The following is a 21,235-nucleotide window of genomic DNA, read 5'->3' as shown; positions in this document are numbered from 1 at the left end:
TCATCTCCACACCCCTGGCTCAGTTGGAGAGAATTACTTCTGAAACTGTCAGGGGCTTCCTAGAGCACTGAGACAGAAACAACTTTCCTGTCTTAGTTAAGGCAGGTGGGGGAGTGGGTGATGGAGAAAGAGAACTCTAGTCTGAGCAGCCAAACAGTGAGGGAAGTTAGGGCTGAAGGGCAGCAGGGGTCATAGGGGGTCCACACAAACTGCTATGACCTGGTTATATAGCTGGGGCCAATAAGCAGTCCAGATAGGAGCACTGGAGTAAGGAATTGGGTACCTGGAGTAATTTCCTTGGAAGAGTTTGTTCTACTTGTTTTGGCAATCTTTTCCAAGGCTGAATTGCCTACCTCCAAGGTTGAACTTACTATTATCTCCTTTAAAGGTTCAGAAGGGACTTCAATGGAGGAATGCTGTAGTCTGAGCTCTGTTCCTTTCTGCACAATTCTCTGGCCCTCCTGAAGCTTCTGTGAGTTACCCACTAACCTTTGATAAGTCCTTGTAACTTGATTAGCTCTAGTGGGTTCTGCTGTCTGCAACAAAGAACCCAGCCTGCTACCCATCCAATGAGCTGGCTACGGGGATTATTAAGCAGACTCCAAACCATGTGAGACCCATCCACGTGCCTCTTACATCGTGACTTTGAACACAGCTCCTGCTCTCTCCATGCATTGATTTTTCCCCTTCACTGCCCTCAAGGAGGGACCTACACTAGTTTTAAAGAGCCCTACCCAGTGCTCTGGACTGGAAGTTGCTAAGAAAGTTCAAAGTTTTGAATGTTGATTAGTGAAGACAACAGGACTCAGACCTTTACGTTCCTTGTAATCTTCCCCTCAAAGCAATCTTCCTAATTGCTTTGAATTCCTGTCCTTTGTTGTGCTAGCCTGGCTGTGTCTAATTTTCTAGAGGCCTAGGTCACTCTGCTGCCCAGACCCACCATTCAAGTGCAAATGATGGACTGGAGGTGTCAAAGACATCTGGGTCTACAAGAATAAAGTTAGAAAACAATGGAGAAAAAAACTCTCCATCACCACAAGCCCACAGCAGTCCCAGTGGGGACCCTCAGTAACACACCATATGCCAGCCCTACCAGCTCTCTGTAGTCTTAACCTCGAATTTTAATATTAAAATTAGCAGCTCAGCTTATTTAAAACTTGAGAAGTCTGTGCTTTTTCCAGTTCTGTTAAAAGCAAATGAGCATTTTCCTTTTAGTCGTGTTTAGACAGTGGTATAAATGGATCTGTCAGTCGGATGACACAAAACATGCAGCCTGTTTCTCTCTAGATGATGATAATGATGGTGAGAATGATAATGAGGATTGATGGCCATGGAGCTGTCTCGTCTTGGCTCCTCCTCCCTAGGGTTGTAAGGGTTTGCAGAGGAACATTTCTTCTTAGTGAGGGAGGAGCTTGGTGGGGTAGGTATTAGAGACACAGGATTTGAGCTCTTCAGAGAGGGCTGCTTGTTCTCTTTGGAACACTACCTAGGAAAAGCTGGAATTGGTGATGGTGTCACAAAAATCTCTACTCCATTCACATTCTCAGGGATTTGGGTGAACCCACCACTTGCATCAGGGCTGCCAAGGAGGATCCAGGGCGGGTGACACAGAAAACCAGGTTCTGATTTGGGCACCATGTCCAGGCCTAGGAGTCCTGAACTGCACATCACCCTAGTTGCAGTCTTCTTCCATTGTTTCTTCTCCATCCTGCCCCACTGTGGCACTTGCCAAAATCACAGGAAAAGATGCTATCGAAATGCTAACCAGTAATAGGAATGTTACATATTTTAAGCCTTTTTAGGAATGTGGTTTGATGTTGTCCCATTAAAAACTGAAACTAAGAGGTGATGGATGATTCAAGGTGATGGGGGTGGTCAGGCAGGAGACCCCTATCTCTGTTAGGAAGTGCTCCCAGCACCATGGTGCTAACCCTGATGGCTGACCAAGTCGCCTTCTCCCTGAATCTGCCCTGCCTGCCTGGGTCCTTGAATTTCTCTCCCCTCAGAACTTCTCCAGCTTGTATAGCCTGTAGCTCATCCCTGGTCTTTGGCCAGCACTGCCTTGAATGATGGCTCCCTTTTACCTGGGACCCTCAGAAAGGCCTCTGAGGGACATCTGACTGCTGTTTTGCAAAACAGTGCTGCCTGTCCGCAGGAAGCCATTAAGATTGGTCTTCATCTCTATTTTAATGGCAGTTAGATGTACCTTTTCAGAGAGGGGAATTGATAGCTACAGGAGGCAGCCAAATGCCTAGGCAGATAGGGGTGGTTCCCCAGTGAAACTCCACCTTCAAGCCAGAAAAACAGCCTGAAGCCTGAAAGACTGGACTGCTGGTCCCAGATGAAACTAGTAACCCAGAGTGAGAACTTCTGTTCCTATTTCCCCAGCCTTTTCTGATGGATTCTTTCTGAATAATACCTTTTAACCAATCAATCAAATGTTGCCTTTTCCAATACTATCTATGGCCTGCCTCTCCCCTATTCTAAGCCCATAAAAGCCCTGAACTCAGTCACTTTATGGGGGACTTTCCCACCTTCAGGTAGAGGGACCACCCCCATGTCCCCTCTCCACTGAAAGGTGTTTCATCAGTCAATAAAACTCCCTTCCTTGCTCACTCTTTGGGTGTCAGCATATCCTCATTCTTCTTGGGCATGGGACAAGAGCTCAGGAACTGGTGCACAAGCCAGACTTGGCCCAGGCAGGTTGAATGGGAGGGCTGTCTCCAGCAGCAGGTAGCATAGCCAAACAAGGCCTGAGCAGAGAGTCACCGGCCAGAGGTCCCTAGCTTGTAAAGTGACTGAGAAGAAAATCCTGCATCAATACTTCATGTGAGTATTCTCTCTGTCCTTCAATTAAACCATCAACCATGCAAAGGACATGGAATACTTTGTCTCTCAGGAAATACTTGCTGTTGCTGGTTGATCAGGCTCTCAGCATGATCTTGAAGGTCACATAGTACCTACCTTAAGAGGTTGTTCTACTTCCTAAAAGAATGTTCTCTATCACAATGCCTGGTCCTGACCCGGAGCACCCATCAGGTGAGAGAGGTAAGGGAGGGGAGAGTTATCTCAACACAGCTCCAGCCCTATGGCCAGGATGTTCTGCAGAGTTCCCTGGGACCCTTCACATTGTTATCTGCAGGGCCACAGCAACTATGAGAGGCAGGTCCTGGCTATTTACTTTTTCTGGGCTCTAAGGAAAACTCCCACAGATTTGCTTTCTTGGAGTTAATGGCTGTGACTCTGCTGGATCCCTTTCCTGTTGTCGGTGCATCCCCGCAGGACCTGCCTCAATCTGTGCCCCAGGAAAAATCATCGTTTTGACTCTTTCCCCGTTCTGTGACAAACTGTTATCTCTAAAGCTGAAGGGCAAAGTTGAAGAAAAGCAGTGTGCAGTATTGTATTTACAAAGGACAGACAAAGTGACCATGAAACAGAGTAAGCCTACCTCATCTATCAGGCATTAAAAGTGCAATTTCAAAGAGGGAGAAGGAAATGAGCACTCTGAACCCAATTTGACCTACTCTTCCCTAAGAATCAGAGAATGCCATCCATGCTCATTTAATTGATTGTGGTTTCATAAGAATGTGTGAGTATGGAGGGTACATTTTATCCCATTTTGAAAAAAGAACAATTTGCCATTCTTAAGAAAATATTTTAGACCCTGGATACAGTCTTTGTTTGCTCATTTGTTTGTTTTTATAGAAATGGTGTCTCACTACATTGCCCAGTCTGGTCTCGAACTCCTGGCCTCAAGCATAGTCTCTGAATGGAGAAATTGTCTTAATTAGAAAACATCATTTGTTCATTTATTTATTTATTATTTTATGTAACTACTTTGTTCAGAAAACAGAACTACTAGTTCTGTGAATGATATAAAACTGAATAGGAATTTTTCCCTTTAAAACATTAAATTTGATTGGGGGAAACAGACCACATGCATCAATGTCAACATTAGAAAGTATAAATAAAATGCTGGTTGGGTGCAGTGTCTCATAGCTGTAATCCCAGCACTTTGGGAGGTCGAGGCAGGTGGATCAACTGAGGTCAGGAATTCAAGACCAGCCTAGCCAACATGGTGAAACCCCATCTCTACTAAAAATACAAAAATTAGCTGGGCATGGTGGTAGGCACCTGTAATCCCAGCTACTCTGGAGGCTGAAGTAGGAGAATTGCCCGAACCCAGGAGGTGGAGGTTGCAGTGAGGCAATACCACGTCATTGCACTGCAGCCTGGGTGATAGGAGCAAAACTCCATCTTAAAAAAATTATATATAAAATACGGTGCAAGTTCTGTGGGAAGGTGCCTTGGAGCTGGGCACGAGAGGAAAGGTAAGGTGTCAGCAGACAGAGCTTTGTGTCCCAGCAAGGCTGTGAGCAAAGGCACGAGGGTGGGAAAGCTGCGGTCTGGGTGGTGAAAAGGCCGAGGGGAGTGCAGGATTGAGCTCAGAGATGTGGGTCGGGAATGGGTCCCTATGTGACTGAGAACAGGGTTGAGAAGTTATGATTTTACAGTATAGGCAGGAACCACTGAAACATGCTGATCAGAAGTCGTCCAATCAATCAGCACTTCTCTTCTAGGAAGATTAATCTGATAGTGGTATGTAGGGTGGATTGCAGTGGATCATAGTTAAGAATGAGATCTACTGCAGTATTTTGGGCAAGGTGGCATGAGGGCCTGAAGTAAGGACTGAAAGGATGCAGAAGCATGGTCAAAACAAAACACATTTTTGAAAAAATAACATTTTATTATTATAGAGGTAATATGTGTGTATGGGTGTGTGTGTGTGTGTGTGTGTGTGTGTGTATGTGTGTGTGTTGTAAGAAGTGTTTTTGGTCCGGTACGGTGGTGTGTGCCTATAATCCCAGGACTTTGAGAGGCTAGGGCAGGAGGATCACTTGAGGTCAGGAGTTTGAGACCAGCCTGGACAACACAGTGAGACTGAGTCTCTAAAATAAAAAACTTTAAAGAAAGAAATGTTTTTTAAAAGTTACAATATAAAAAATGACAAAAATAATATATTCCTACCACCCACATATCACACTTTTCATTCATTAGGTGCATATCATCCTGGCTCTTTTTCTGTGTGTATGTGCACACACACATAATGTATACACTTACTTATTTTTTAACGAAAATAAGATAATATTGTATACATTATATGTGTGTGTATATATGTACATATACACATTACCTATCTGTATTTTTTTACCAAAATGAGATATTATTGTACATACTGGATGGTAATTTTTTTCACCAATGATCTCTACTCCTCTATTTTAGTAAACTTTGAACTAAAGTTCAAAGTTGAACCATACCATATTCAATTTTTTTCAGTTAACAAAAAAATCTCACTAGTATGTGATATCTAACTAGCATTCAATCCAGGACTATGGATGCCAACAGGTTTTTATGTCCCTTAAGATTATTTTATTTTAGAAAAGTCGCTTTTTAAATTACATTGATTTGTCGAAGGGACTAAGCCAGCTACCTGCAGGATATCCCATTTTCTGGATATTTCTGGTGACCTTCTCTTGTATTTCATGAAACTTGTATCTAGTTAAAACAAGTTGGATCTGGTCATAAAACACATTAGACCCATATGACCCATGCCTGGATTAGACTGATGAAGGCCTGATCTATTTTTCAGTTCTATTTTCCCTTTGTGACTACAATGTTTTGTGTGATATTCCTAGAACGTACAGTTCAACTACTCACAGGATGGTTTTAATACCAACTGATAAAATCTAGAGCTTATGAAATGATCTTTAAAAATAATTCTGGCATTTATACTACTTTTATTAGTTGGCATTTTTAAGTAAAGTAAAATTTGATCGCATCAACGGGGACTACTTAAATATCCTCAAACACAATTCCTATCAGGAGACAGGATAAATGCTTAATTAGAGTAAAGAGTTATTTTAATCGCTACTTCAAATGGTGATAAATGGGTTCTCTGACTTTCCATTTTTTCTAAGTATCATTATGAATTTAACAGATTTTCATTGATTCGATGTGTTTCAATCCATCATGATACTTTTCATATTTAAATTGTCATGACTGAAAAGTGGGCCCTTTTCTAAGCTATCTCTTAGGTTCTTTTCACATGACCCTATTCAGATTTGAACGTTTCCTTGCTTTCTAATACAATGAGGCATCCTATGCTCACTTTAGACCTGTCTCAGAGAGAAATGAACTCCTTCTTTAAGGACCTCTGATTCCTTCAGGGGAAATGATGTTAAAGACCATGTTCTGGGGAAGAAGGAAGGCATTTTCCTTTCAAGTCAACTTTATAATGATGTAATTTTCATAGTATGAAATACATCTATTTAAAAAAAAATGTTACCACCACCAGAATAAAGACACAGAACATTTTTGTCACCCCTAAAACATCCCTCCTGCCACTTCACAATCTTCTCCCCGCCCTCACCCCTAAGCAACCACTGATCTGTTTTCTGTCACTGTAGATTAGTTTTGAATGTTCCAGAATTTAACATAAATGGAATGATATCATAGCAACTCTTGTGTGTGTAGCTTTTTTTCTCTTAGCAAAATTTTTCTCTTTGTTGGGGGTCAGGGAATAATTTTTTCAGGAAAAAAAACCTCAGAAAAAGAACTTACAGAAAAGTTGCAAATATAATCCAAAAAATATTTTAATTCTGAACCATTTTACATGAGTTTGTCAACATAATGCCCAATTACTCTGAATACTGTAGTGTGCATTTCCTATAATACAACCATGAAAATCAATTAACCTTATAATCCTGAGATCCCATTTAAATTTCAGCAATGTCTCAGTAGCAAAATCATACAAATCCAGAATTATGCGTTCCATTGGACACATCTCTATAGTCTCCTTTATTCTGGAAGAGTTCCTCAGTCTTTGATTATAATATTTTGAGATGATAGATTATTTATGTATGCAGTAGCCCTTAATATGGATTTGTCTGGCATTTCCTCATGTTTGGATTCAGATTGTGCAACTCTAGCAGAATATCACAGAAGCAATCCTGTGTTCTTCTCGCTGTATCATATCAGGTAGCACAGGATTTCTGTTTGTCTCATTACTGATGAAATTTATGTTGGTCATTTGATTAATGATCTCTGTTAAGTTTCTCCACTATGAAATTATTTGTAATAGAATGACAATTAAAATATAACATATCAAAATTTGTGGGAAGCAGTTAACAGCTTATAGCTTTAGACGCTTGTATTTGAAAATAAGAAGTTCCAGGCCGGGCGTGGTGGCTCATAACTGTAATCCCAGCATTTTGGGAGGCCAGGATAAATCACTTGAGCTTGGGAGTCTGAGATCACTTCGGGCAGCAAAAAATAACAATCATAAAAATTAAAATTAAAAAATAAAAAGCAAAGAGTTCTAAAGCAATAAGCTTAAGAAGCAAGAAAGGGGCTCCAATCATACCCAAAGTAGAAGAAAGTAATAAGAAATCAACAAAATAGAAAAAAGACAAAATAAGCAATGAAACCAAATCTTGGTTCTTGGAAATGATTTAAAATTGATAAACTTGGCCAGGTGTGGTGGCTCAAATCTGTAATCCCAGCACTTTGGTAAACTGAGGCAGGAAGATTACTTGACCCAAGAGTTCAAGACCAGGATGGGCAACACAGTGAGATCCCATCTCTACAAAAACAAAACAAAACAAAACAAAATTACCTGGGTATGGCGGCACACACCTATAGTTCCAGCTACTCAGGAGGCTAAAGTGGGAGGATTGCTTAAGACCAGGAGGTTAAGACTGTAGTGAACTGAGCTCATAACCACACACTTCAGCCTGTGTGCAGAATGAAGCCCTGTCTCAAAAAATAAAAATAAAAAATTGATAAACTTCTAGTCAGACTGATTAAGAAAAAAGAGAAGACATTAAAAGTATCAAGAATGAAAAAGGGAACATCATAACTGATCTAACAGATAGATGTTAAAAGGATAGTAAGAATTTTATGAACAACTTCATGCCAATAAATTAAAAAACTTAGATAAAATAAATTCCTTGAAAGACACATATTACAAAAATTGACAAAAGAAGAAATAGAGATTCTTAACAACTATATATATATTAAAGACATTTAATTGAGTATTAAATTCCCCTAAGGAAAACTCCAGACCCAGATGGTTTAGTGTTGAATTTTATCAAACATTTAAGAAAGAAGCAATACCAAACCTACACACATTTTTTTTCTAGAAACAGAGAAGGAAAGAACATTGCCAGCTCAGCATCATCTTGATATCAAAACTTGACAAGGACATTATAACAACAGAATACTATAAGCCATTTCTTCTCACGAGGAATTGTAAAAATCCGTACCAACATATTCATACCACATTATACGAAAAACCACTTCAATAGATACAGAAACTGCATCTGAAAAGACTCAAGCTTTCGGAAGTTTCTTCTGAATGCCTAACAAGTCTCTCCACCTTCTCTGGTAGGAGCTTAACTGTGTGAGCCTGGTGTGAGTGCTTGTAGTTCTCAGCCCTGCTCATGGATTTCTTTCATACTTGCTCTGATGAGTATTCACTAACAAGCTCTAGGCGACCCATATCCAGACTGGCAGTCTCTTTCTGCCATAGTTCGCCCTATCTTCTCACTCTGCCCCCTCAACTAAGAACCAGCCCAATGTCTCCATATTCTGATCTCTTAATTCAGCAGAGCTGTCATCTCTGCTTGGATCACTTCCATAAGCTGTGGGTAGAAAGTGCCCTCAGGCAGAAAGCTGGGGAGACTCTGGGTCCTGCCTCTCTCAGGGACCCACGGTCCTCTTGCCTACTGTCCAATGTCTGAAAATAGCTGCTTCATATATTTTGCTCAGATTCCTATTTGTTTACTCCAACATGGATTTCAGAAGTGAGATTCTTGGCAAGGAGTTTTGAAGGTAGAAACACAGTAGCAGTTGAGTAGGGAGTATTTGGTAATTGGTTCTTTGAGAATACATAAAGGAAGAGAGATATCAAAGAGAGTGCCAAGCATTTGAGTTGGATGCCTGATAGAGAATGCTGGGCAGTGGCTGGGGGACACACAGGAAATGCTCAAAAAGTTGAAGACGCAGAGCTCTGACTTGAGGGGAATATGGTGGCCAGCAGAGGTCCGCTTGAGTGAAGTCCACAGCTGTGGGAGGAGAAGCTGTTGTAGTGGATGAAATGTGCAAGGAGACAGGAGTGAGAGAGGAAAAGGAAAAACACAGCTAAGGACAGGATCTTGTAAAGAACTTAGGTTATATTACGAGTAATAGCCACCAAAGGCAGAGAACAGAATATAATCAGGGAAGTTATTTCAAAATAGCTAGAAGAGAAGATGTGAAATGTTCCCAACACAAAGAAATGATAGATGTTTGAGGCGATGGATTTCCTAAATACTCTGACTTAATTATTACACATTCTATGCATGTACCAAAATATCACGTGTACCCCCAAAACACGTACATATATTATGTATTAGTAGAAAAAAATTTTTTTAATTGCATCTGGCAGTGAAAAGGTCATTGGTGACCACCAAAGAAGACTGCCAGTAAAACAATGGGGGCATGACCTTGACTGCAATGGTTAATGGGGAGTGGGTGCTGAGGAAGTGGAGGCAGGGAAAGAGCAGGTGAAAGGAAGAAGAGAGATCTCAGGGCAGCTGGAGGGTGGTGAGTAGGTGTGCTTGGGTTAGGGCAGACTGAACCGTGGCTGTTAGCAGAGGGAGTCATCTTCCCTGAAGCTCTGCTGCTATAAATCTAACTTGCTGACGGTGTGGGTGTTTGCGTCGTAGAAATTCCATTTCCATCTATTCATGTCTGTATTTATTTATTGCTTGCCTGGTTCCAAAAGGGATTTCAGTAGGCTCGGCCTCCAGTCTGTCAGGGACTCACTCGACTCAGCCTCCCTCTTGTCATCTACGCTGCAGAGGATAATGCAGGTCAGCTCATGAATCACCAGCACCTAAGTATGAGGTAGGCTGTTGAAGCACAGAGCAAGGGGAATTGTGAACAGAACACTCAGACTCCGGGATCTATTAGGCTCCATTGCTCCTGCAGAATGGTGGCCCACCAGCTTCACATCAGGTCCACCTTTTGGTCCTCGAAGTGGGTGCTGTGTCCTGCCTGCCCACTGCCCCTCCTGCTGCTTTGGCTAAGACAGGAGTTCCCGACACACTGAGGTACCCCTTCTCCCAGCTGGGCTTCACTTTGTTTCTGGGTTTCAGAGCAGTGTGCCTGGCTCTCCTGTGGGGCTCTATGTTACCTCATTGCTGTCCTGACAGTGTCCACGGGCCAGCGGGGCACAGGGCTGTGTGAAGAGGCAGCTGTTTCAGCTTTGTGCAACTCCAGGCCTCGTGAGGGTAAAAGCCCTACGGGCGCAAGTTTTTAAAAGCTGAGCTAACACGATCTCAGCAGGCCCAGGAAGGACGGGCACTTTGCGTGGGGATCTGGAAGTCTCCGAGGTAAAAGAACCCCAAGGCTTGAGGTGATGGATTTTACCCCATGAGAGGGGTAAAAGAGCCGCAATGCAATGAACTCCACCCCGTGGGGTTCTTTTACCCCAGAGACCTCCAGACCCCCAGGCAAAGCGCCCTTCCTTCCTGGGCCTGCTGAGACAGTGTTAGTTCAGCTTTTAAAAACTTTTCTCAGGCCGGGCGCGGTGACTCACGCCTGTAATCCCAGCACTTCGGGAGGCTGAGGCGGGCGGATCACAAGGTCGGGAGATAGAGACCATCCTGGCTAACACAGTGAAACCCCATCTCTACTAAAAATACAAAAAATTAGCCAGGCGTGGTGGCGGGCGCCTGTGGTCCCAGCTACTCTGGAGGCTGAGGCAGGAGAATGGTGTCAACCCAGGAGGCGGAGCTTGCAGCGAGCTGAGATCGCGCCACTGCACTCCAGCCTGGACGACAGAGCCAGACTCCATCTCAAAAAACAAAACAAAACAAAAAATGCAAACAGTTGTTAACAGCTCATTCAATTTTGTCGAGTCAAATGCCCCTCCCAACCTGTTCCCAGTTTTCAGGTGTGTCCACAGAAGCCCAGAGAGGTCAGACGATGCATCCAAAGTCGCATGGCTGAGCCAAGATGGAGGAAGGACTGGCATCAAGGCCTCCAGCTTCCTCCTGAATTTTAAGGTCTTGTAAAGGGTCTGTAACTTGCAGGGAGACAGGTTTCTTGTACGTCACCCAGTACTCCAAATATCCAGTATAACCCAAATTAATCCCTACAGCCTTATGAGGCACGTAGAAGGATTCTAAATGGCTGATTTTCAAGTCCAAGGACACCACAGGGCTGGGAACTCTGACCTTGCTCCTGGTGCCATTGGACGTTTCAGTTTGCAGAGATGACACCAGAGCAGCACCCCGGGGCTGTCCCTGAGTGTCACAGAATGAATATGTCTGTATTTCAGAAACATTCCTTGCACGCCTCATGTATTTCAGAGTTCTCAGTCAGCACCAGCTAATTATTTCCCATAGCTTTCTGTTAGTGGGTTAGGATTGGTGCCCCTCATCCCACACACTGCGAACAGCAACAGTTCACACCAGGGGAGTGTCTGTTCCAGACGGAAGAGAAAACCAGGAGCACAGCTTGTGGTGGGGCTCCAGTTGCAGACCCTGGGCCATTCAACCGACACAGCAGGGCCAGCTTTTTTCTCCATGTCGGGAATTTTTTCAAGGCCCATCTCAGAATGATGTTTTGGGCAAAAAAATTGTCTGGAAGAGGACAGCCACTTTTGTTTTTACAGTGTGATCCTATTTATGTAAAACTTAATAACTTCAAATAGTATTACATACTGCAGACTTCATACTATACAAAAAATACACCAAAACTCACAGGAGATTGAATTTCTAAATATTGAAACAAAAACCTTAACTTTAGGGGAAAGTATAGGAGAATATTATCACCTTGAAACTGATAAATACTAAAATGCAAAACTTCAGCAGAAGAAAAAAATAAAAAATTAAAGAACCAACCAGAGTCCAGAAGAAGATATTCACAACACACATGACTGAAAAAATGATTTTTATATTCTCATATATTAAAAAACAGCCACTTTTTAGAAGGACCATTTGATCCAGCAGTCTCACTACTGGGTGTCTACCTAGAAGAAAAGAAGTCATTATACAAGAAAGATACTTGCACATGCATGTTTATAGCAACACAGTCTGCAATTGCAACAATGTGGAACCAGCTCAAATGTCATTTAATCGAGTGGATAAAGAAGCTGTGGTGTGTGTGTATATATATATATATATATGAGGGAATACCACTCAGCCATAAATAGGAATGAATTAATGGCATTTGCAGCAACCTGGATGTAATTGGAGACTATTATTCTAAGTGAAGTAACTCAGGAATGGAAAACCAAACATCGTATGTTCTCACTCATAAGTGGGAACTAAACTATGAGGATGCAAAGGCGTAAGAATGATACAGAGGACTCTGGGGACTTGGGATAAAGGGTGGGAAGTGGTGAGGGATAAAAGGTTACAAATTGGGTTCAGTGTGTACTGCTCAGGTGATGGGTGCACCAAAATCTCACAAATCACCATTAAAGAACTTACTCATGCAATCAAATACCACCTGTTCCCCAAAAGTCTATGGAAATAAAAAATTAAAAAATAATAACTTTTTAAAAAATAAAAATAAATAAATTTATCTTGTCAAAATAAAGTAAAATTAAATTTTAAAACAGGCATTTTTAATTAAAGTGAGGTCCCTCAGCGGGTCAGCCCTACCACTCCCCGTGCCTGTCCCACGCTGTGGTGAGTATACAAATATGATCTATTTCCTTCTTTGAACAGTCTGGAAATAATAGAATCTGTTATGGGCTGAATGGTGTCCCCCCAAAATGCTGATGCTGAAGCCCACACACTCAATGTGATTCTATTTGGAGTCGGGGCCTGTGAGAAGGAGATAAAGTTTAAATGACGTCAGGAGGCACCTTGACCTTGGACTTCAGCCTTTAGAACTTCAAGAAAATGAATGTCTGTGGTTTAAGCCACCCAGCCAATGGTAATTCCTTATGATAGCCCAAGCTAATATGGAGAGTGTTTATTTAAAATCACTTATTTTGAAAACAAGGAAATTAAGGCCCTTGTTAATTTGGTGGAAGTCAACTTTGCTTCTGGGTGAAAAAGCCAAAACCAGAACCGGATTGACAAGCCAGGCCACTCCTCACCATGCCACAATGCATGTTTTGTTTTGTTTTTGTTTTTGTTTTTGTTTTGAGACAGAGTCTCGCTCTGTTGCCCAGGCTGGAGTGCAATGGCACGACCTTGGCTCACTGCAACCTCCACCTCCCAGGTTTAGATTCTCCTGCCTCAGCCTCCTGAGTAGCTGGGATTACAGGTGCCTGCCACTATACCTAGCTAAATTTTTGTATTTTTAGTAAAGACAGGGTTTCACCATGTTAGTCAGGCTGGTCTTGAACTCCTTGAACCTCAGGTGATCCACCCACCTCAGCCTCCCTAAGTGCTGGGATTACAGGCCTGAGCCACCATGCCTGGCCCATAGTGCATGTTTTAAACTTAAGCTATCTGCACCCAACCTCAATAGACAATGCTACTTGATTTACTTGCATGAGTTTCTGCTATCTTCCTGAGTAAGTCACAGGATGAGACAACACAGATTCGAAGCATTTATCCAAAAAGTGATTTTGATCCAGAGCTTTTCAGGCTTGCAAACTCAAATGTTTCACGGACTTAGGCAGGTAAATGTGTGAAGTGGCTGGTAAAAATCAATAAGGAGTGGTGAGGGTTGTGGCAAACTGGAGCATCTCTCTGTAGGGCACTTACATTCCAATTTTTTAATCATTAAAGCCAAACCAAACACATCTGGCTTGTAGGTCATCCATCTGGCACCTCTATCTGGGTAGGCAAGGCTAGGCTGCAAATACAAAGAAATCCTGAAGTCTCAGTGGCCTATCATAAGAAAAATATATTGCTCACTTATGTCACATACTAATGTGGTTGGAGATTGGGGCAGGCTCTGCTATACACAGTTGTCCAAAGATCTGGCTCCTTACATCTTAGGGAACCACTAGTCCCAACACATGGCCTTCAAGGCTGTAGCAGAAGGAAGTGAGAAAGAGAATGCGAGGGAGCTGGTTGATGTGCCAGGCTTGGAAGCGGCATCTGTCGTTTTGGCCCTCATGCCACCGTCCAAAGCCAGGCTCACGGCCCCACCTAGAAGGAGGGGAGCTGGAAGGATCCCTTGGTATGCAAGCCCAGGAAGAGCCTGAAACAGTTTGTGGGCAGACAGTATCATCTTGGCCTCACCTGTTCACAGGTGCTGTGCCATGCCCCAATGCACCTGAGTCTCACAGCTCACTCTGGGAGGCAGGCTGCATTCATAACCTCAGTTTACTGATGACAGGAACTGAGGACCACAGGTGTTAGGCCACCTCCCCCAGTCACAGAGCCACTAAGAGGAAGAGCCAGGATTCCTTCCCTGTAAACTCTCACCCAATCCTCTCTTAGGCCTGGTTCCCAGAGCCACTCACCATGTGGGAAGGGACAGAGGGAGATTTCTGGCTGTGGCTATTCCACCAAGAAGGGGTGTGGTGTGGTGGCAATGCCATTCCTCCAGCTCCAAGTACAAAGCACATTTTCTGGCTGAAAGCCTTCAAATGGGTCAAAGCCTTCTTTCATCATGGCTCCTTCTCTGTAAACAGAAGGTGCCTAGATGTGGAGGGAAGAGATGGGAGCTGGGGCTGAAGACTGCCCTGTGGTTTCCAGGAAAGTCTGTGGATTCTACTGAGGGTCATGATTAAAGATAAACCAGATCTGCATCCACCAGTGTTGCTGGCTGTGCTGGACGGTCCGGGGCAGGGGCTCAGGGTTACACCTCTGGATGTGGCTTCACCAGGCTGGCAAAAGACACGGCGAAGGGAAGAGCTGGGGAAGCGGGAATACCTGAGATTAGGGGTGCAGTCAAGATTACGGCATTGGGTTGTAGGACTTTGGAAATGGGGAAGCTACTCTCAAGGGTATCAGGCTGGAGAAAGGCAAAAAGGCAAATGAATAACTTATTTTGCTTTATATTTTTATTTATTTATTTTTCCTTTGTTCTTTTCATCTGGGAATCTCAAGAACTCACCTGGAATGAACTTCTTGTGAAACATGGCATTTGACAGCCGCAAGGAGCTCAGAGCTCAGCCAGCCCAGCAGCCCAGCTGGGAGGGGAATGGGGTAGTGAGCAGGGTGGGCCAGCGTCTGCTGCAGCTTTGCCAACTGGACCTTCTCTTTTCCAAGGTGACCCCCCTGGTCAGCAGCCTCGGCTCCCAGGGATGGTCTCCCAACATTGTGCCATCTGGACTCTTTTTGTTGAGAGGAACCAAGTCTCATTCAGGCCACCTCAGCTCATGGATTGAGACTGGTATTTTAAGAACACATATGACCCAAAGAGCCCCAAAAAAAGAGGAACAACCAGGCCTTTTATAAACACTGGGGCTGTGGTAACAGGTGGGCCTCGCAGGCTGGCCTGGACAGTTCTTTGAGTTGCTCCTGCAGGCCCTGTTGTCTGTGCTGCCTCTAACCACCTCCTTATCTCCACTTGCCAGGGCTGGGGCCTGCACAACTGACCCTGGCTGCCCCATTCGGCAGGAGCAGGTGAGAAGTTTGCCTTAGTGAGGAACGGAGGCCGTGGCATGGGCCATGGTTGCCGGGTCCAACGCGTGGAGAGAAGCGCTATTTTATTGGAATCCCTGACAACCGTGAAGTACATTTGTGCAGGAAGGATGAGGTGAGGTGAAAGGAGTCACTCATCTCAACCCGGGATTCTTCATTTGTGAAGCGTGGGGGGACCTGGGACTTCCTTTGAGTTCTGTAAAAATGTTCTCTGTACAGGCATGAGCACACGCTTTCTGGGAAGAATGTCTGTAATAATATTTTATCACATTCTCGATGGGCTCTTGACCTACATGTTGCTCTGCTCCCACAAAGCATGAGAGGGGGCTCTGCGATCCACCTGCCTCAGCCTCCCAAAGTGCTGAGATTACAGGCGTAAGCCACTGCCCCTGGCCTGCCTCCTGAGATTTTAAAATGCATGTTTATGGATTTGCTTGTTTGTTTTCTGATTTGTAAAGCAGTCTGTGCTTATGTGATAACAGAAGAAATAACGTAATAGACATGAAAAAGCAAAATACACAATTGATATTTCTACTCTGCAAAAGTGGGTATTCACCAAGTGTCTGCTTTGCTTCCTGGTGACTGAGGATACAGCAGAAGAAGGAAACAGCCCCGAATCTCTTTCCTTGTGGAGACTGCGGTTTTGGATGGGGAGGCTGGGTTTCCATAATACAAAAACAGACAACAGCCGCAAGGATGAATGACCCTTTGAGGCTGTTCGGCGGTGGTAAGTGGTGGGGAGGGACAGGGTGGCGGGTAGCATCAGCAGGCACAGGCCTCACGGATCTCTGGGAGAGGCTGGCTGGGCAGAGGAGGAGAGGAAGGGCAAGTGCCAAGGCCCTGAGACAGGAGTTTGGGAGTGAGGGTGAGTGGCTTGCAGAGGTCAAGAAGAAGCTTCCAGATGTTCACCAATGGAGCCCGACGAATGAGGGTGAGAAGGCACAGCCCCCACAAGCCCATCAACTTTGTGGGCTTGGAAGTCATTTTGTGATCCATCTGTCCCCATAGGGTGAACCGGTCTGGGATCCTCCATCACCCAGAACACTGGCAGATTCAGGGGTGAGAGGAAAAGAATGTGCTTTCTGTGGAAAATTTGGAAAATATGGAAGAGAGCAAACAAGGAACTGAAGATCTTCAGGTGCACAGGCTCGCTCTCCTCAGCTTCAGCCAGAGGGACAGGCAGAGGAGTCATTATCCAGCGCCGCTGGCCAGGAGCCCGACCGTGAGCCTGTCTTCTTTCTGCTTTCAAAGCAGCTGCGTCATGTGGCTTCTCTCCGACCTCCCGAGCTGTTGTTAAGTACAACTCTTCATGTGATTTCAAAGAGATGCAGTCATCGCTCCACGGTGTCATCAAAAATACTCCAGGGCAGCGCAGGTGGGTGGGGCGGACTCATTTATACAAAGACTGGAGGCCTCTGGGGGGCCATCCTTTGGCCAGCTCTGCTGTGTCTGATGGGACTGAGGCTGGGCGTGGGGTGGGGATTTGCCTTGGCCTAGGGCTTTTACTGGGTGAAAAACCCTCTGCTTTTGCTTAGGGTTGGTGAGATCATTATCTAACAGCATGGCCACAGCAGAGAGCCTTTTCCAGGTTCCTGAAGTGATAAAAGACCACTCTTCTGATGAGAAACGAGCTGGAAAGAGAGTGCTGCTTGGCTCTCACTGCAAACTGCAGTTCCAGTCAGCATATAATGAGCTACACAAATGTATCTGGGAGTAGAAGTGAGCGCAGAAAGCAAGCATTCTGGCAGCCTACGATGTGAGTTGTTTTGACTTTAAAAAATCATCTCTGAGGTTGAAAATACGAGGTTTTTTTTTTTCCTCCCTAACATAAATATGTGCTCACTCTAAAGAACCCCAGGATTCCAGGGAGCACATACCATTTCCCGAAATGCACCAGGAGGTTGCTGCAAGTGGATATGAACATTTTGCTCATAACACAGTCCTCCCTCACATTTCTCTCTGGAAAAAAAACAAAAAAAAAAAACAAAAAACCAAAACCAGCTGCTAGTAGAAGCTACTTCTTAAAAGGATACAAGACAGGTTCAAAAATAATCATGGATTTTTTTTTCTACCCCAATCTCCCACCCAGCCACAAAGAACAAACACAAAACCCAAGCGAAAAAGAGGGTGGAGGGACGTTTGCTTTGACTTTCTGTATGCTTTCTGGCATTAAGCACTTACTTGTGGGCTGACAGTTTGCAGCATTTAGAAAGCATCTTAGCTTTCTCATGGGACTGGTGTGAGGTCTTGCCACCCACCCATGGAAGCTGTAGCCCTCTTCACTGTTGCGGCCACAAGGGTGTGGGTGGAGGGTCCGCCCCACCGCACAACTGTAACCAGGCCCACAGGTTGGGTGTGGAGAGCTGTGCATTAGAAGGGCTTGGTCCATCTGTGGCCTCTGCGAGTGGCAGGAAGAGACTCCAATGTCACCCACTAGTAGCCCTAATAACATTACAAGGCTTGGTCCACTGAATCCAAACCTTTTCCTTGGTCCGTGGACTCATGTCACACTGTAATGCAATCTTACAGAAAAATGCACAAACCCAAACTGCAAGACCAAGTATTTCCATCTGCATCTCGCCTTTCTTACCCTGTCATTGGAGGGAATACTGGGGAAGAAGAATGTTCTCAATGGGTGTGAGCTTGACTCAGCGTCTGCCCCTCCTGGGCTGCCACTCTTCTGTTCAGATCAAGTGATCCGTGCTCCAGCATATTGGTAGTCTGCAGTGATGTGGGTGGTCCTGTATGTTGAGAGGCCTTTGGTAACTCCTCACTGGAGCAGCGTCAGCTGGTCCTGGAAACACACTTGGGACCTGTAGTTTGAGCCACCACACCGTATAGGTCTTATCTGGGACTCAGAATATGTCCTGGAGAGCAGGGAACTTAGGAGTGTAACAATGTCATTTGGCAGCAACCAGAGACTAAGCATTATCTTCTAAGGTGAGCTCTTCCTCGGGGCCCCTTCCACACGGCCTTGGCCACTCCCAGCTTGCTGAGTGTCTGCAGAGCCCCTGCTGTTGATGTGTGTATTTAGATCTCTTAGTGTTCTCCCATCTAAGTAAATGAGGGTCTCGGCTTAGCCTACACTGTGCTTCCCATGCATGCACACACTCAACACAGCACACACACACACACTCAATACCCAGCACACACGTGTACACACACCCACAGGCTGAGTGGCCAGTGCTGATGGGGAGGAGTGCTGATAGAGAAAGATTTGGGTGCCAGTACCCTGGGCTGAGAGCTTACATGTGGCCCTGGGATTGCGGCCAGGGTCTTGGAGAAAGGGACTACAGGTAGCGTAAAGTGGGTTGTTTCCAGGAAGGTCTGTGTTACACCCTGGGAGTATGCCACGATTCTTTAAGGCTCAGATGAGAAAGAGTGACAAAGTTGGGAAAAGGGACATCCCCCCTCACTTTTCCATGGGACCCAGTGCCACCCTGGGCTGGGAGACTAGAAGGGAAGCTTGTGTCATTCAGTGCCGTGGGGGTTCTTCAGTTTTAGGAGATGTCCCCCACCCCCCGGCAGGGTGCTAACCACGGAGTGCCACCACGGATGCCTCCAGCAGCTTCTGGCCAGGAGATCCTGTAAGGAGCCAGAGAAGAAGGTGAGGGGCCTGGTACTGCGCGTGTGTGAGGTTGTTCAGGCTCCTTCAGTGACCGGTGTTATGACATCTACACGTCTCTCTCTGTGTGTCTGTCAACCTACCTATTGATTATCTATCTATCTACCTATACTATCACACCTATCTCTATCTTTCATCTATTTATCATCTACCTACCTATCTCATCTATGCATCTATATATGTATGTATGTATGTATCTATCTATCTACCTATCATCTGTTTTTTTATCTTGGTTACACTAGATAAGCTGAGGATTTTGCAGGTAAGCATGTGGAAGCTAAAGGCCAGCAAGACTTGGTTAGGAATACCACTGTGTCCTCTCTCACTGCTACCGACCAGCCAGTGAGGGATTTGCAGTGCGATAAAACAGGCCTAAGCCCTGACTGGCTGAGGGAGCCAGTGCCTTACAGGTTAGTCAGCCTAATGGGGATAGTGGAAAAAATAATGCACAAAAGGTTTCTGAAAAGCAGAAATCAGTGTGCCCTTGAGTAGTCATGGCAGTAAATTAGCAGCAGTCAGTGGCAAGGTGCCCACAGCTGGGCTTTTCCCGGCCTCTTTTTCACATGCCACAGGGGACTGCTTGCTACAAGGGAGCCTCAGTTGGCACCACTCCACTGTTTATATTTGGTCATTTATTCCCAATCCTCATGAGTCAACCAGAGAGCTCTGCCAGTGGTGATGATTCTGCCGCACTGTTTTATCTGGAGCAGTGCCACGGACTCTGCGCTGATGTATTCTCCCTGAAGGAAAACAGGAAAAGATAGCCGTACACAGGCAAAATATGCACATATTTCACTGGAGCAGCCACAAAGCCAGAATAAGTGAACTAGTTCAGCTAAAACAAAAGCCAACCCAAACACTGAACCACACAAGCCCAGGAAATTTTGTTGAAAAGAGCAGAAAGGTATGAAGAAGGAGGTACAACATGCACTGGGGAGCCCTGTTTCACACTCTGTTCCGGTGATGCGCACGCTGGTAAAATTACTTTCCACAGTGGTCCCGGGGGCTTCGGGTGCTAACTCTTCCCCACTGTCTCACTGATGATGGTGGGCGCCCTGGGCTGATTCCTCACTGTCTATCCCAACACTCTCCTTTCCTTCACCCAGAGCCTGGAGAGCTAAACCCTATGTTTCCCAGGCCCAAGGCTCCAGATGTGATTAGTATCTGCCAAGCAAATTCCCCCCTGGAAGGGTTGATTTCAGAGCGGAGTTAAAGGGAACAAGAGGTGGGACATAAGACATCCAGTTTTGCAGGTGCGGGGCTGTTGCAGAAAGATCACTGTTCCATGCGGCGAGCAGCTGCAGGAACAGCGCTTCGATGTCTTATTTCTTGGAGGCAGCTTTCCCCGCGCATCTCTGCAGACTATAGTGTTAGCCACGGCTTCCCGATTCAGCAGCAGGAGCTGTGGTGACTGTGGGGGCTGTGGTGACTTTGACAATCAGTCCTGCAATGTGGCTTTGGATGTAATTCCTAGAAGCTTAGCCTCAAATCTGCTTCCTTTCCTCTCCTAGTGATTCTGTAAACCGTTTATACCCTGAATAAATTCTTCTCCGCTTAAACTAGTGAGAGTGTATTGTATTCTGTGCAACTCAGTGCTGATGAATCAGAGTATAAAATGGTTTGGAGCGGGGCTTGGTGGCTCACACCTGTAATTTCAGCACTTTGGGAGGCTGAGGTGGGAGGATCGCTTGAGCCCCAGAGTTTGAGAGCAGCCTGGTCAGCACAGTGAAAACCCTGTCTCTACAAAAAACTTAAAAATTACCCAGGTGTGGCGGTGCATGACTGTAGTCCCAATTACCAGGGAGGCTGAGGTGGGAGGAGCACATGAGGACAGGAGGTTAAGGCTGCAGCAACCAATGAATGGGCCACTGCACTCCAACCTCATGACAGAATGAGACCCTGCCTGCCTCTAAAAAATAAATAAACCAGATTGGCCATGCTCACTTCACAATGAATAGGATGGCATGGAGGTCCAAGGCAATCTTGGTAAGTTACTAAGTTT

General features: G+C 45.0%; 1 long non-coding RNA gene across 1 annotated transcript in view; it reads left to right on the top strand.

Moving 5' to 3' along the window:
* The window catches only part of LOC114678952 (uncharacterized), a 56,206-nt gene extending 35,414 nt beyond the window's left edge, over positions 1–20,792 (top strand). Inside the window, exon 4 of the long non-coding RNA XR_013411803.1 lies at positions 15,542–20,792. This is a non-coding gene — a long non-coding RNA (uncharacterized LOC114678952). The remainder of the gene's footprint in view (positions 1–15,541) is intronic.
* The last annotated feature ends 443 nt before the right edge of the window (positions 20,793–21,235 follow it).

The sequence above is a fragment of the Macaca mulatta genome, chromosome 1, assembly GCF_049350105.2.
Source record: "Macaca mulatta isolate MMU2019108-1 chromosome 1, T2T-MMU8v2.0, whole genome shotgun sequence".
In the NCBI taxonomy this organism is placed as follows: domain Eukaryota; kingdom Metazoa; phylum Chordata; class Mammalia; order Primates; family Cercopithecidae; genus Macaca; species Macaca mulatta.
Note: the sequence above shows the minus strand (reverse complement) of the source record. Positions and strands in the feature narration are given on the sequence as shown.